At 45.9% G+C, this 15,876-nt stretch overlaps 1 protein-coding gene across 3 annotated transcripts in view; it reads left to right on the top strand.

Annotated features, from left to right (window-relative positions):
- The first annotated feature begins 409 nt into the window (after positions 1–409).
- OGDHL (oxoglutarate dehydrogenase L) overlaps positions 410–15,876 on the top strand; it is a 235,821-nt gene continuing 220,354 nt past the window's right edge. Inside the window, exon 1 of one of the 3 annotated variants that reach the window (XM_040320732.1) lies at positions 410–507. The gene's annotated coding sequence lies outside the window, so the exon portion shown is untranslated. Of the gene's footprint in view, positions 514–15,876 lie in introns of all 3 variants that reach the window. The other 2 variants (XM_040320735.1, XM_040320734.1) reach the window with 2 other exon arrangements.

Raw genomic sequence — 15,876 nt, 5'->3', positions numbered from 1 at the left:
AGACTGACATGCCACCCTCCATGCTCCATAGACTGACATGCCACCCTCCATGCTCCATAGACTGACATGTCATCCTCCATGCTCCATAGACTGACATGCCACCCTCCATGCTCCATAGACTGACATGCCACCCTCCATGCTCCATAGACTGACATGTCACCCTCCATGCTCCATAGACTGACATGCCACCCTCCATGCTCCATAGACTGACATGCCACCCTCCATGCTCCATAGACTGACATGCCATCCTCCATAGACTGACATGTCACCCTCCATGCTCCATAGACTGACATGCCACCCTCCATGCTCCATAGACTGACATGCCATCCTCCATCCTCCATCCTTTACTTTACTAAGCACCATGGACAGCAGCCCCGTGCTCTCGTCGTCCCGCCCATTCTCCGCCCCTCCAATACGGAGGACGCCAGGCTTTGTGACGTCTCTGAGCTGTAAACAGAACGTTCCGCCGAGAGCCGCGTCCGGGGACGTGTGGTGAGCGGAGCTCAGGTAATGGTGAGCGGAAATCCTCGGGTGACCCCGGCACTGCACCGTGTGGTGTGTCCGTACAAGCGGCGTGTATGGTGTGTACAGATAGCGGGCCTCACGTGCCGGGCGGTGTATGGAGTGAGCTCATGTGTCATAGTTGTGGCTGATAATAGACGGCGTAGATCAGTGTAGATAATGAAAGGAATGGTGAGGTTACAATGACTCTCATTGGGCCATAAGGTTATTAGCAATGGGTGTTTCAGTGGGCTCCCAAACGCGCAAAAACTACGCCAGTCAGCATTTTTAAATCGCGCCGCACCAAAGCGCATAGTACCCAGCGTCAGATTACTGAATAGGCAGCGTCCTATGGGCCCCCCAGCTATTTAATTGCAGGTTCTGATGCGACGTGAGTCACGAAGAATCGCATGAGAAGGGTAAATCGCTTTTACAATGATGCCCATTCAATGCGACTCAACAAGGTGCGTCTTTGGAAAACATTCCTATGCACTGAAAATCACATGAAAAGTGCATTGGATCCATGTGAACCGAGCCTAATCAAAATATTGATTTGATCTTCAGACGCTTTCTTAAATTGTTTACAAAAGATAGAAAGAATGAGGCAACTCAAAGAAACAGGAACTTTCCACCAACGACTTGCATTAAGCTGCATTCGCACGTGATCAAGGGAATCGCCGGGATTCCGCCCGCAATTTCAATTTCATAGGCGCTACGCTTGAGTTCGCTGATAGTGAACGCTGCCTCCTTGACGTCGAAGACATGCCCACTAATCCCAATTTTCGGTAAACCCGGCGTTCCTTCCTGGGCTATACCGATCACACTATGGGGAACTCAGGGCGGCCGGTAGGGACTGCGCTTTATATTTTATTGGGTCACTTTTATTCCTATTACAAGGAATGTAAACATCCCTTGTAATAGAAAAAGGCGTGACAGGTCCTCTTATATATGAGATTTTGGGTCAAAGACCTCAGATATCATATTTAGATGAAAAATGCAATAAAAAAAACGTTTTGATGTTGCTTCTGCCCTGCTATGGTATGGAGACGGGTGGGGGCCATCTTACCTTTACTTGTCTCCATACCCAGCCACAGAAAGTACCCAATCGCCTCCGCCGCCACTGACGGCTTTGGTAAGCGGTGCAGGGCATGGGGGCCCCTCTCCTGCCGCCGAAAGCGGTGATGTCGCGGCAAATTCGCCACAGAGACCACCATTATCGTAAACCGGGCTGCCAGCTGAAGAGATGGATACCTGGCTTATGGCAGCTATCTGCGGCCATAACAGAGATATCCCTCGTCAATATCTCTGTTAAATTGTTGGTTTGTCATGGATTTTACATGATGTCCTCTGTTTGTTTTTCTCTTTTTTTTTTTTTTTATGTGGAAAAATTTAATAAAAATTGTCAATAAAAAAGAAAATGGCACTCACATGTGTTTGCCAAGGTAAGTGCATTTCCATGTGTGTTCCCCTCACTGCAAGTGGTGTGAAGTGGCCCTCACTCTATCTGCGGTGACTGGTTACCGTTGGGGTACATAGGAAACCATTGTTTTTTATGAGCCCCATTCAAGCCGAAACACTGTTATGTGCAGATTATTGCAGCACACTGGATGGCCCTGCATGTCAGCAAACTGCAGTGCAATGCACCGCGCTGTTGTGTAAAGACATGGAAGTGTCTTATATGACTAAAGTTTAAAAACAAAAATAATCAGTGATTTGATGTAATGCACACTGCTAGCTTCCTGCATGGTAGGAAAAGTCTGACACCTGTGAGGTCCCTTGCTGGAGCTTTTTCCTGGCTTCTCCCGGGTGCCAGAAAACCGAAAGCCGTCACGGCCGGGTGCCCACAGTGTGAATGGAGGCGCCGGCGGAGAGGGGGGGAGAGGAGTGGAGCTCCTGGCAGCCGCGTCGCTGGACCATGGAGCAGGTAAGTGTCTGTCACTTTTTATAGCTGCTGACTTTTAATAAACAGTAAAGGGCTAGAACTCCGCTTTAAAGGCCTGCCCTGAATGATAACTTTCAGTTGCTTTCCCTCTTTGGCCCCATGCACACGAGACTCTGGTAAATGCGTGTACAGAGGCATTTGGACAGCTTTTTCAACTGCCCCTAAACACATTCAATGTTATCCTCAGTGTCCATGCACACAGTCACGTTTTTCTGTGTTTTTCGGCAGTTGCGTTTATGCTCGTTTTTTCAGAAGCAAAAAAATGGGTTCAGACGCAAATCGCGGGAAAACGCTGCTAAACGTGGTGCCGCGGTTTGCCGCGATTTCATTTATAGGCGTTTTTAAAGGTGACCTACTTTTTTACATTAGAAATCTCAAAAATGATGGCAAATGATGAAAAACCATAAAAAAAAACATAAAAAATGTAATTGCTTGCATTGCATTGTGGACAATCCACAACTTGTGACAGGTGACATGGCCAGGTGATGTGGCAAGTGTACAATCCACAACTTGTGGTAGGTGACGTGGCCAGGTGATGTGGCAGATGGCGTGGCCAGGTCACGTATTCATTGGACAATCCACAACTTGTGGCAGGTGAAGTGGCTAGGTCATGTGGCAAGTGGACAATCCACAGCTTGTGGCAGGTGACATGGCCAGGTGACGTGGCAGGTGATGTGGCCAGGTGACATGGCCTGGTAATGTGGCAAGTGGACAATCCACAACTTGTGGCAGGTGACATGGCCAGCTGACGTGGCAGGTGATGTGGCCAGGTGACATGGCCTGGTGATGTGGCAAATGAACAATCCACAACTTGTGGCAGGTGACGTGCCAGGTGATGTGAACAGGTGATGTGGCAGGTGACGTGGCCAGTGGACAATCCGCAACTTGTGCCAGGTGACATGGCCAGGTGATGTGGCAGGTGACGTGGCCAGTGGACAATCCACAACTTGTGGCAGGTTACGTGGCAAGTGGACAATCCACAACTTGTGGCAGGTGTCGTGGTCAGGTTATGTGGCAAGTGGACAATCCACAACTTGTGGCAGGTGACATGGCCAATCCACAACTTGTGGCAGGTGACGTGGCCAGGTGGTTTGGCAAGTGGATAATCCACTTGTGGCAGGTGACGTGGCAAGTGGACAATCCGCAACTTGTGGCAGGTGACGTGGCAAGTGGACAATCCACAACTTGTGGCAGGTGACATGGCAGGTGACGTGGCCAGGTGACGTGGCCAATCCACAACTTGTGGCAGGTGACGTGGCCAGGTGATTTGGCAAGTGGATAATCCACTTGTGGCAGGTGACCTGGCAAGTGGACAATCCACAACTTGTGGCAGGTGTCGTGGACAGGTGATGTGGCAAGTGGACAATCCACAACTTGTGGCAGGTGATGTGGCAAGTGGACAATCCGCAACTTGTGGCAGGTGACGTGGCAAGTGGACAATCCACAACTTGTGGCAGGTGACGTGGCCAGGTGATGTGGCAAGTGGACAATCCACAACTTGTGGCAGGTGCCGTGGCCAGGTGACGTGGCCAATCCACAACTTGTGGCAGGTGACGTGGCCAGGTGGTTTGGCAAGTGGATAATCCACTTGTGGCAGGTGACGTGGCAAGTGGACAATCCACAACTTGTGGCAGATGTCGTGGCCAGGTAACGTGGCAAGTGGACAGTCCACAACTTGTGGCAGGTGTCGTGGTCAGGTGACGTGGCAAGTGGACAATTCACAACTTGTGGCAGGTGACGTGGCCAGTTGACGTGGCAGGTGACGTGGCCAGTGGACAATCCACAACTTGTGGCAGGTGACGTGGCCAGGTGACATGGCAGGTGACGTGGCCAATCCACAACTTGTGGCAGGTGACGTGTCCAGGTGATTTGGCAAGTGGATAATCCACTTTTGGCAGGTGACGTGGCAAGTGGACAATCCACAACTTGTGGCAGGTGTCGTGGTCAGGTGATGTGGCAAGTGGACAATCCACAACTTGTGGCAGGTGACGTGGCCAGTGGACAATCCACAACTTGTGGCAGGTGACGTGGCCAGGTGACATGGCCAGGTGATGTGGCAAGTGGACAATCTGCAACTTGTGGCAGGTGACGTGGCAAGTGGACAATCCACAACTTGTGGCAGGTGTCGTGGTCAGGTGACGTGGCAAGTGGACAATTCACAACTTGTGGCAGGTGATGTGGCCAGTTGACATGGCAGGTGACGTGGCCAGTGGACAATCCACAACTTGTGGCAGGTGACGTGGCAAGTGGCCAATCCACAACTTGTGGCAGGTGACATGGCAGGTGACGTGGCCAGGTGACGTGGCCAATCCACAACTTGTGGCAGGTGACGTGGCCAGGTGATTTGGCAAGTGGATAATCCACTTGTGGCAGGTGACCTGGCAAGTGGACAATCCACAACTTGTGGCAGGTGTCGTGGACAGGTGATGTGGCAAGTGGACAATCCACAACTTGTGGCAGGTGATGTGGCAAGTGGACAATCCGCAACTTGTGGCAGGTGACGTGGCAAGTGGACAATCCACAACTTGTGGCAGGTGACGTGGCCAGGTGATGTGGCAAGTGGACAATCCACAACTTGTGGCAGGTGCCGTGGCCAGGTGACGTGGCCAATCCACAACTTGTGGCAGGTGACGTGGCCAGGTGGTTTGGCAAGTGGATAATCCACTTGTGGCAGGTGACGTGGCAAGTGGACAATCCACAACTTGTGGCAGATGTCGTGGCCAGTTGACGTGGCCAGTGGACAATCCACAACTTGTGCCAGGTGACGTGGCCAGGTGACGTGGCCAGTGGACAATTGGATAATCCACTTGTGGCAGGTGACGTGGCAAGTGGACAATCCACAACTTGTGGCAGGTGTCGTGGCCAGTTGACGTGGCAGGTGTCGTGGCCAGTTGACGTGGCAGGTGACGTGGCCAGTGGACAATACAAAACTTGTGGTAGGTGACGTGGCCAGGTGACGTGGCCAGTGGACAATCCACAACTTGTGGCAGGTGACGTGGCCAGTGGACAATCCACAACTTGTGGCAGGTGACGTGGCCAGGTGACGTGGCATGTGACGTGGCCAGGTGACATGGCAAGTGGACAATCCACAACTTGTGGCAGGTGACGTGGTCAGGTGATGTGGCAAGTGGACAATCCACAACTTGTGGCAGGTGGCCTGGCCAGGTGACGTGGCAGATGACGTGGCAAGTGGACAATTCACAACTTGTGGCAGGTGTCGTGGTCAGGTGACGTGGCAAGTGGACAATCCACAACTTGTGGCCAGGTGACGTGGCAGGTGACGTGGCCAGTGGACAATCCACAACTTGTGGCCAGGTGACGTGGCCAGGTGACGTGGCCGGTGACGTGGCAGGTGACGTGGCAGGTGGACAATCCACAACTTGTGGCAGGTGACGTGGCCAGGTGACATGGCAAGTGGACAATCCACAACTTGTGGCAGGTGACGTGGCAGGTGACGTGGCAAGTGGACAATCCACAACTTGTGGCAGGTGACATGGCAGGTGACCTGGCAAGTGGACAATCCACAACTTGTGGCAGGTGACGTGGCTAGGTGACGTGGCTAGGTGACGTGGCTAGGTGACGTGGCTAGGTGACGTGGCTAGGTGACGTGGCTAGGTGACGTGGCCAGGTGACGTGGCCAGGTGACGTGGCCAGGTGACATGGCAAGTGGACAATTCACAACTTGAGGCAGGTGACGTAGCAAGTGGACAATCCGCAGCTTGTGGCAGGTGATGTGGCAAGTGACACGCTAAATACACGTACACTGCTGCTCTCTCAGCTGCTACTTGCTCTGGTCTCACAAAATGGCTGAAATGGTTAAATAATACTGTTTTTTGAGCTTAGGGGGGGTCTTATGATGTTTCCTAACCAAACGCTTATAAACGCAAACGCGGTAAAACGCCGCAAATTTCGCTGCAAAAACGGGCGTTTTAAACGCTGTTTTTTGCGTTTGAAAACGTGTGTTTAGATGAGTTTGCATCTGCGTCCCGTGTGCATGGGGCCTCAACTGAACTGTCAAGCCATCAAATGGCTGGTTTCATAACTGATCAGATTTGCAGCACCATGGCAACTGCAGATCTAGTAGAGGCCAAGATGGCAGCTTCCTTGGCTTTAAGTGCCTGTTCACGTATTGTGCGGTGACTGGCATTTTTCTGTACTGGAAGACTGCCAGTCAATGCAAGGACACACAGAGTACAATTGCTTTCTATGGCCCAGAGCTGTGGTAAAATGCTGTCGTCATACTGCGTTTTATCACAGTGCACAGGAAGCCATTGTATGCCACTGTACAGCAGCACAATGCACAACACTGCTGTACAGTGACATAAATGAAGTGTCACTTTGTGCACTTAACATAAAATTTACACAACATTTTTAAAAAAAAAGGCTGGTGGTGTGTAATTTTTCCACCTCTAACATCTAAAAAACATGGCTGATCCTGCCTGGCTTTACCCTCCCCTCTGCAAATTGATCACGATAATTAGGGCTGCTGAGCCTGACACCATGGCCTGTTTACGTGATTCCATCATCTGCATAGTCTTATTCCCTCTGTACCATATTAACCAGTGTACCTGTGTGATGTAAAAAATCTTCTGATCTGTACCTATATGAGCTTCGCTCCGGGTGCACAGCTGACGGGCTCTCTATCCTCTCTCATTTCCTCCCTGGATGGTGTCAGCAGGACTACTCGGCCCCGTGCCCACTGCAGCTGTGATCCGGAGAGTGAAGAGAGCTGACAAGTTAACAACCACTTTAACCACTTCAGATTCATATATACACACATACTGTACATACATACATATACACACACACACACACACACACACAGTGGGCTAGATTCAGATAGGTTAGCGGATCTTTAGAAATTTTCCCAGCGTGCATTGCTCCAAATGACGTCGCAAGGACGTCATTGGTTTCGACGTTAACGTAAATTACGTCCGGCCGTATCGCGAACGACTTGCGCAAACGACGTAAAAAATTCAAAACTCGGCGCGGGAACGACGGCCATACTTAACATAGGATACGCCGCACTTACCCCTCCTATAGCAGGGGTAACTTTCCGCCGGAAAAAGCCGAACGCAAACGACGTAAAAAAAAAAAGCGCCGGGCGGTCGTTCGTTTATGAATCGGCGTAAATGCTCATTTGCATATTTGATGCGTAAAAGATATGGAAGCGCCACCTAGCGGCCGGCCTGGAATTGCAGCCTAAGATCCGACGGTGTAAGTCACTTACACCTGTCGGATCTTGGGCATATCTATGCGTAACCTGATTCTATGAATCGGGCGCATAGATACTACGGACGGAACTCAGAGATACAACGGCGTATCAGGAGATACGCCGTCGTATCTTCTTTCTGAATCCGGCCCTGTGTGTGTGTGTATGTGTATGTGTGTGTGTGTGTGTGTATGTATGTATGTATGTATATGTGTGTGTGTATGTATGTATGTATGTATGTATATATATATATATATATATATATATATATATATATATATATATATATATATATATATATACACACAGTGATGAAAATAATTATTTGAACACCCTGCTATTTTGCAAGTTCTCCCACTTGGAAATCATGGAGGGGTCTGAAATTGTTATCGTAGGTGCATGTCCACTGTGAGAGACATAATCAAAAAAAAAATCCAGAAATCACAATGTATGATTTTTTTAACTATTTATTTGTATGATACAGCTGCAAATAAGTATTTGAACACCTGAGAAAATCAATGTTAATATTTGGTACAGTAGCCTTTGTTTGCAATTACAGAGGTCAAACGTTTCTTGTAGTTTTTCACCAGGTTTGCACACACTGGAGGAGGGATTTTGGCCCACTCCTCCACACAGATCTTCTCTAGATCAGTCAGGTTTCTGGGCTGTCGCTGAGAAACACGGAGTTTGAGCTCCCTCCAAAGATTCTCTATTGGGTTTAGGTCTGGAGACTGGCTAGGCCACGCCAGAACCTTGATATGCTTCTTACAGAGCCACTCCTTGGTTATCCTGGCTGTGTGCTTCGGGTCATTGTCATGTTGGAAGACCCAGCCTCGACCCATCTTCAAAGCTCTAACGGAGGGAAGGAGGTTGTTGCCCAAAATCTCGCAATACATGGCCCCGGTCATCCTCTCCTTAATACAGTGCAGTCGCCCTGTCCCATGTGCAGAAAAACACCCCCAAAGCATGATGCTACCACCCCCATGCTTCACAGTAGGGATGGTGTTCTTGGGATGGTACTCATCATTCTTCTTCCTCCAAACACGGTTAGTGGAATTATGACCAAAAAGTTCTATTTTGGTCTCATCTGACCACATGACTTTCTCCCATGACTCCTCTGGATCATCCAAATGGTCATTGGCAAACTTAAGACGGGCCTTGACATGTGCTGGTTTAAGCAGGGGAACCTTCCGTGCCATGCATGATTTCATACCATGACGTCTTAGTGTATTACCAACAGTAACCTTGGAAACGGTGGTCCCAGCTCTTTTCAGGTCATTGACCAGCTCCTCCCGTGTAGTCCTGGGCTGATTTCTCACCTTTCTTAGGATCATTGAGACCCCACGAGGTGAGATTTTGCATGGAGCCCCAGTCCGAGGGAGATTGACAGTCATGTTTAGCTTCTTCCATTTTCTAATGATTGCTCCAACAGTGGACCTTTTTTCACCAAGCTGCTTGGCAATTTCCCCGTAGCCCTTTCCAGCCTTGTGGAGGTGTACAATTTTGTCTCTAGTGTCTTTGGACAGCTCTTTGGTCTTGGCCATGTTAGTAGTTGGATTCTTACTGATTGTATGGGGTGGACAGGTGTCTTTATGCAGCTAATGACCTCAAACAGGTGCATCTAATTTAGGATAATAAATGGAGTGGAGGTGGACATTTTAAAGGCAGACTAACAGGTCTTTGAGGGTCAGAATTCTAGCTGATAGGCAGGTGTTCAAATACTTATTTGCAGCTGTATCATACAAATAAATAGTTAAAAAATCATAAATTGTGATTTCTGGATTTTTTTTTTTGATTATGTCTCTCACAGTGGACATTAACCTACGATAACAATTTCAGACCCCTCCATGATTTCCAAGTGGGAGAACTTGCATATTAGCAGGGTGTTAAAATACTTATTTTCCTCACTGTATATATATATAACACTTTATTTATTTTTTTATTTTAACACCCTAGAGAATAAAATGGCGGTTGTCCCAATACTTTCTGTCACACTGTGTTTGTACAGCGGTCTTACAAGTGCACTTGTTTGGGAAAAATACACTTTTTTTTAATAAAAAAATAAGACAACAGTAAAGTTAACCCAATTTTTTTTTCATATTATGAAAGATAATGTTATGCAGACAAAATTGATATCCAACATGTCACGCTTCAAAATTGCGCCCGCTCGTGGAATGGTGACAAACTTTTACCCTTAAAAATCTCCATAGGCGATGTTTAAAAAATTCTACAGGTTGCATACTTTGAGTTACAGAGGAGGTCTAGGGCTAGAATTATTGCTCTCCACTCTAACAATCATACATGAGCAGCACTCGCATATGAAACCACACGTCAGGTATCACCAACCTGACGTGTGGTTTCATATGCGAGTGCTGCTCATGTATGCGTTCACTTCTGTACATGAGCTCGACGGGACGGGGTGCAGTTAATTTTTTTTATTCTTATTTATGTTACCTTTTTATTTTTATTTTTTACACTGTTCTTTTTAAAAAAAAAAAACAAGTCACTATTATTCCTATTACAAGGAATGTAAACATCCCTTGTAATAGAAAAGCAGCATGTCAGGTCCTCCTAAATATGAGATCTGGGGTCAAAAAGACTAAATGATATAAAAAAAAAAGTTGTTTAACCTCCCTGGCGGTATGATTATGTCAGATTTTTGATGCTGAAAGCGTTTTATATTGTAGGCTTGTAGTTCTTATAAATAACTCACTTAAATCTGTCCAAACAAGAGTCTAGTAGACATCCTGGGTATGATAAAGTTTGAAACACAAAATCATAAATTATAATATAATAAATGACTATAAATATAACAATAATATAATAATAAAAAATTTTCAATAATGTAATCAAATCAAAAACACAGTAATTTGGTCAGTTGCAGAATTGTCGCTGTCATTACTTTCAGTGTTTGATGAATTTCCCCACAAATCACTCGCTCAATTCTGCGAGTGATTCTAATTTATTTTTTTCAAATATACATTTTTATTAGTTTTTCTTTTTCAAAAGAAAGTACATAAAGGATACAGAACAACTGTGGTCACAACAGCCCATATCACAAACATACAGGCTTTGCAATAAGTCACATTCCCATCTATAACAAACAACATCTAGACTGTCGCCACAGACACGTACAGTAACATAGTGCTCTCACAATTTGACCATAAACGTTCCTGATCCAGTGCATTAGCACCTGAAATATTATCTTAAACCAACCGTCTTATGGTTGGTCAGGAGCTTGATCATTCGGAGCGTCCATGTCTCAGTCAATACACAGCCTCCGAATTGCTGATCATGCAACCATCAGTAGAGAAAACCAAAGATAGAAAATAAACAAAAAGAAGGGGGAAAGAGGGGAGGGGGGGTGTGGGGTTGTGTTTAGCACGGGGGTGATGGATATGTTGCCATCGCAATCGTGCCCCAGGCAGGTGTCAGGAAATCTATCAACAGTTCAACAAGGATTGCCCTTCATCCGAATAAATGTACAAGTTCCACAGCCTCCAAGCCTTGGATTGTTTTTCCTGTTTATTTCGTGCTGTAAGCACCAAGTCTTCCAGTTGTTTAATTTCCTCTACTTTACGCAACCACAATCCAATGGATGGAGGTGTAGTTTGTTTCTAGGTAGCCGGAATGCACGATTTTGCAGCGTTGAGCAAGTGTCTCACAATGGATTTCTTGTATGATCGTGCCGGGATGTTGGAGGTGTGCAGAAGAAAAAAAGCTGGATCTTTTTGAATTGTGTGGTCCGTGAACTTTCATGTGATCGTCTCTACGGTTGTCCAAAAAATGCAGTAATAGTGGGCATGCCCAAAAGATATGGAGGAGTGTTCCTTTATCCCTTTGGCATCGCCAGCATTTATCTGTCGCGGTAGGGAAGAATTTATGTAAGCTAAGGCATATAGTACCACCTAGTTAGGATCTTATAGTTTGTTTCTTGGACTCTTGTGCAGATGGACGACTTTAGAGAGAATCTAAGGATATTTTGTGTTTGCACGTCAGTGAAAGTCTGTTTCAGGTCCTGCCCCCAAGTTCGTAAGAACCCTAGGTCCGGCCGCGTGGATGGGTGTTAAGTAGGGAGTATGTTTTTGTGAGTACTTGGGGTAGCACTTCGTCTGTGTAGTAATTTTCGAATGTTGTCAGGTCTCGGGTAAATTGTATGGGATCTGGTATTGAGTGGATGAAGTGGTGTAACTGCAGCTTCCCAGAACAAAAGTTGGAAGCTGCCAGTATCACTCGTCAGGTTTTAGATCGATGTCCACTGATCGGTGTCAATAAAATGTAAAGAGCAGTCCCTACCCGCCGCCCTGAGTTCCCCATAGTGTGATCGGTATAGCCCAGGAGGGAACGCCAGGTTACCGAAAATTTGGGATTAGTGGGGATGTCTTCGACGTCAAGGAGGCAGCGTTCACTATCAGCGAACTCACGCATAGGGGTAGATTCACGTACGGGCGCCTAAAATTAGGACGGCCTAGCCTACTATTTTTAGGCTACACCGCCTTAAATTATTTAGGTTAAAAGTGATTCTCAAACCACTTACCTTCAAATTTTAGGCGGCGTAGCCTAAAACGAGCGGGCGTAAGCGCGCCTAATTCAAATGACTGGGAGGGGGGCGTGTATTATTGAAATGAGGCTTGACCTCACGTTTTTTGACGTTTTTTACACTGTGCATGCGCCGGGCAACTACATTTCCCAGTGCACATTGCGGCTAAGTAGGCCGTACGGGCCTATTGATTTTGACGCGTACGTAAACGACGTAAATCCCGATTCGCGGACGATTTGCGCAAACGACGTAAAAAATTCGAACCTCGCGGCGGGAACGGTGGCCATACTTAACATTGTTATTCCACCTCATAGGTGGAATAACTTTAGGCGGCCTATCGCGTACAGAAACGACGTAACTCGACGGTGTAGGCCCGGCGTACGCTCGTAAATCGTCGGGAATCGGTGTAGACCCTCATTTACATAATCTAGACCGGCCGCAATGGCAGCGCCATCTAGTGGCCAAAAGAAACATTGCAGCCTAAGATAGGCTGGCTTGCGCCATTCTATCTTAGGTATGTTTAAGTGTATCTCTGTTGGAGAATACACTTAAACATAGGCCGGCTTAGATTCAGAGTTAGGTCGGCTTATCTGTAGATAAGCTGGCCTAACTCTTTGTGAATCTACCTAATAGTGCCTATGGTGGGGTGCATCATCATATCCGAAGGGACTTGGTCATAACCCTTTATGGTCCCCTTTTAGAGGAATATGTACCTGGTTGCTTTTATCTGCGTCCACAGTTTGAATTGTACATGTCTGTTCCAGTCAATAACTCTCCCTAAGTGTTCTGCCAGGTAATAGTTTTTTATATCTGGAAGGGCCAGACCTCCGTATTGATTCTAATTTATTATCGCTATTTTCTAGCTGGTCTAAAACCACTTTTGACGTAAACGGACACTTTTTGGTTGCTATGGACAATCTCCAGTTTCCAGGCAGAAATAATTAGCTTTTTCTATTATAAGAATTTGCTTATAATATAAATCTGCATTCACGGCACTGGACAAACCACTAGGAACAAAGGGGATGTGTAATTTTTTGATACAGTATACTGTAATCTTTAAGATTACAGTATACTTTGTTTTTCACTTTTTGAATTTGGCGCCGAGCTCTGTCCCCGTGCGTCACAACGCTCGCAGGGAACGGAGCTCGGCACTGTGACTAGAGCGAGACACAGCGGCTCGCAGACAAAGCGAGGAGACATCGTAGGATCCAGGGGACAAGGTAAGTAACCTGTACATGGATCCTGCGATGCTATCCCGAGTGTGGCTCGGGGTTACCGCTTTTGGTACTACAGAGACAGACCTGTCATCTGCCTGCTCAGCGGGGATCAACGGAGCGATCCCCGCTGAGCAAAGCCGAGCCCGGACACGTCCATTTAAAAGGGCTCTAACAATTAAGTTGAACACTGTTGAACCTTTTTTTTCCCAGTTAGCATATGTTGCCATTTTATCCTAGTATTTTAGGAATGTTTGATACGTTCCATGTGACAGCGTTGCAAGACATTAACATTTAAAGGCGTCTTTCACTAGTGATCGAGCGATTTTATATTGAGACACGGTGCTGTCATCTCTGTAAAGTTAAATCTGTCGTCTCTATAAACTTGTGAAGCTGATCATTTATATGAAATACAGATGCCTGTAAGTTGCTAACAAGGTTTGTGCAGCTATCCAGTATCTGTGATATCATGGATGATGTATTCTAAAATACTTCATTCATCTAGGACTTTGTTGTTTGTCTCCCCCCCCCCCCCATCTACTTTTCTATCCTATGGATAAGGCTGTCTATCACATTGGTAAATAAGTACCAATTTCCAAAATTAGGTGGGTATTTGGACAATAAACCTCCCTGGGGTTCCAAGATCCTGAGACACTCTTTACAGTATCGGATTAGTAAGATGGTCATTTATAGTGTTTTTATCACCATCATTCTAGTTTCTTACAATTGTGTTGCTTAGACAGTTAATCTAACGAATGCTGTCAAGTACAGTTTATGCAATGACTGCCATTATAGTGAACTTGTCATTAAAATACAAAGCATCTTTCTTACCACTTAAACACTTCCAAGCAGCCTAGCCTAACCTAATAGTTGGTCTCTGGCTGCCAATAGCATTAGAGAGTGCGGAGACCTTCAGACAGACTCTGTCTGAGGGGCATTAAGCGAGATAAAGGAATCGATGAGGCACAAATATTATGGCTTTAAGGTCTTTAAAATTAATGTGTTTTAGTGCACTATTCAGAATCATACACTATTCTGAGAACATTTAATTATATATTTAACTGAAATGCAGGAGCTGCATACTCTGGCATCAAAATGTTCCCTGTCTTATGAACTTCCCTTGTATGTGTGACCAGAGTTCATCTACAGTTCTATTATAAGCTTTACTGCAGCCTATAGAATCCAAACTGTACATTCGGAGGGGTTGCAATAAAGCACTGAGTCTTTTAAAACTCACAAATGACTTACTAACTGCAAAAAGCAATGGACACTAGTCTGTACTAGACATGTGCATTCGTTTTCGTCCGAATGCATTTTCGTCCGAATTTCAGGTATTTTCTTTATCGTTTTAACAAACGATAACGAAAGCACAGAAAACCGAAAGATCCGACATAAACATAGTTACATAGTTACATAGTTACATAGTTAGTCAGGTTGAAAAAAGACACAAGTCCATCCAGTTCAACCACAAAAAACAAAATAAAAAAACACAGTAAAATCCTATACACCCAACTTCATACCCACAGTTGATCCAGAGGAAGGCAAAAAACCCCAGCGGAGCATGATCCAATTTGCTACAGCAGGGGAAAAAATTCCTTCCTGATCCCCCGAGAGGCAATCGGATTTACCCTGGATCAACTTTACCTACAAATCTTAGTACTCAGTTATATTCTGTACATTTAGGAAAGAATCCAGACCTTTCTTAAAGCAATCTACTGATCTGGCCAGAACCACCTCTGGAGGGAGTCTGTTCCACATTTTCACAGCTCTTACTGTGAAAAAACCTTTCCGTATTTGGAGGTGAAATCTCTTTTCCTCTAGACGTAAAGAGTGCCCCCTTGTCCTCAGTGATGACCGTAAAGTGAATAACTCAACACCAAGTTCACTGTATGGACCTCTTATATATTTGTACATGTTGATCATATCCCCCCTAATTCTCCTCTTCTCAAGAGTGAATAGATTTAGTTCTTCTAATCTTTCCTCATAGCTGAGCTCCTCCATGCCTCTTATCAGTTTGGTTGCTCTTCTCTGCACTTTCTCCAGTTCTCCTATATCCTTTTTGAGAACTGGTGCCCAAAACTGAACTGCATATTCCAGATGAGGTCTTACTAATGATTTGTACAGGGGCAAAATTATATCTCTGTCTCTGGAGTCCATACCTCTCTTAATACAAGAAAGGACTTTGCTCGCTTTGGAAACCGCAGCTTGGCATTGCATGCCATTATTGAGCTTATGATCAACTAAAACCCCCAGATCTTTCTCCACTACAGACCCCCCCAGTTGTACTCCCCCTAGTATTTTCGCTTTTCGTTGCAGTCAAATGTGCCAAACCTTAACTCTTAGTCCAATATTATTCTACATAAAGAGAAAAGATTTGACATAGAGAGACATGAAGAAGATTTGACATAGAGAGACATGAAGAAGATTTGACATAGAGAGACATGAAGAAGATTTGACATAGAGAGAC

The sequence above is a fragment of the Rana temporaria genome, chromosome 8, assembly GCF_905171775.1.
Source record: "Rana temporaria chromosome 8, aRanTem1.1, whole genome shotgun sequence".
Lineage (NCBI taxonomy): Eukaryota > Metazoa > Chordata > Amphibia > Anura > Ranidae > Rana > Rana temporaria.
This window is presented reverse-complemented; position numbering and strand designations above follow the sequence as displayed.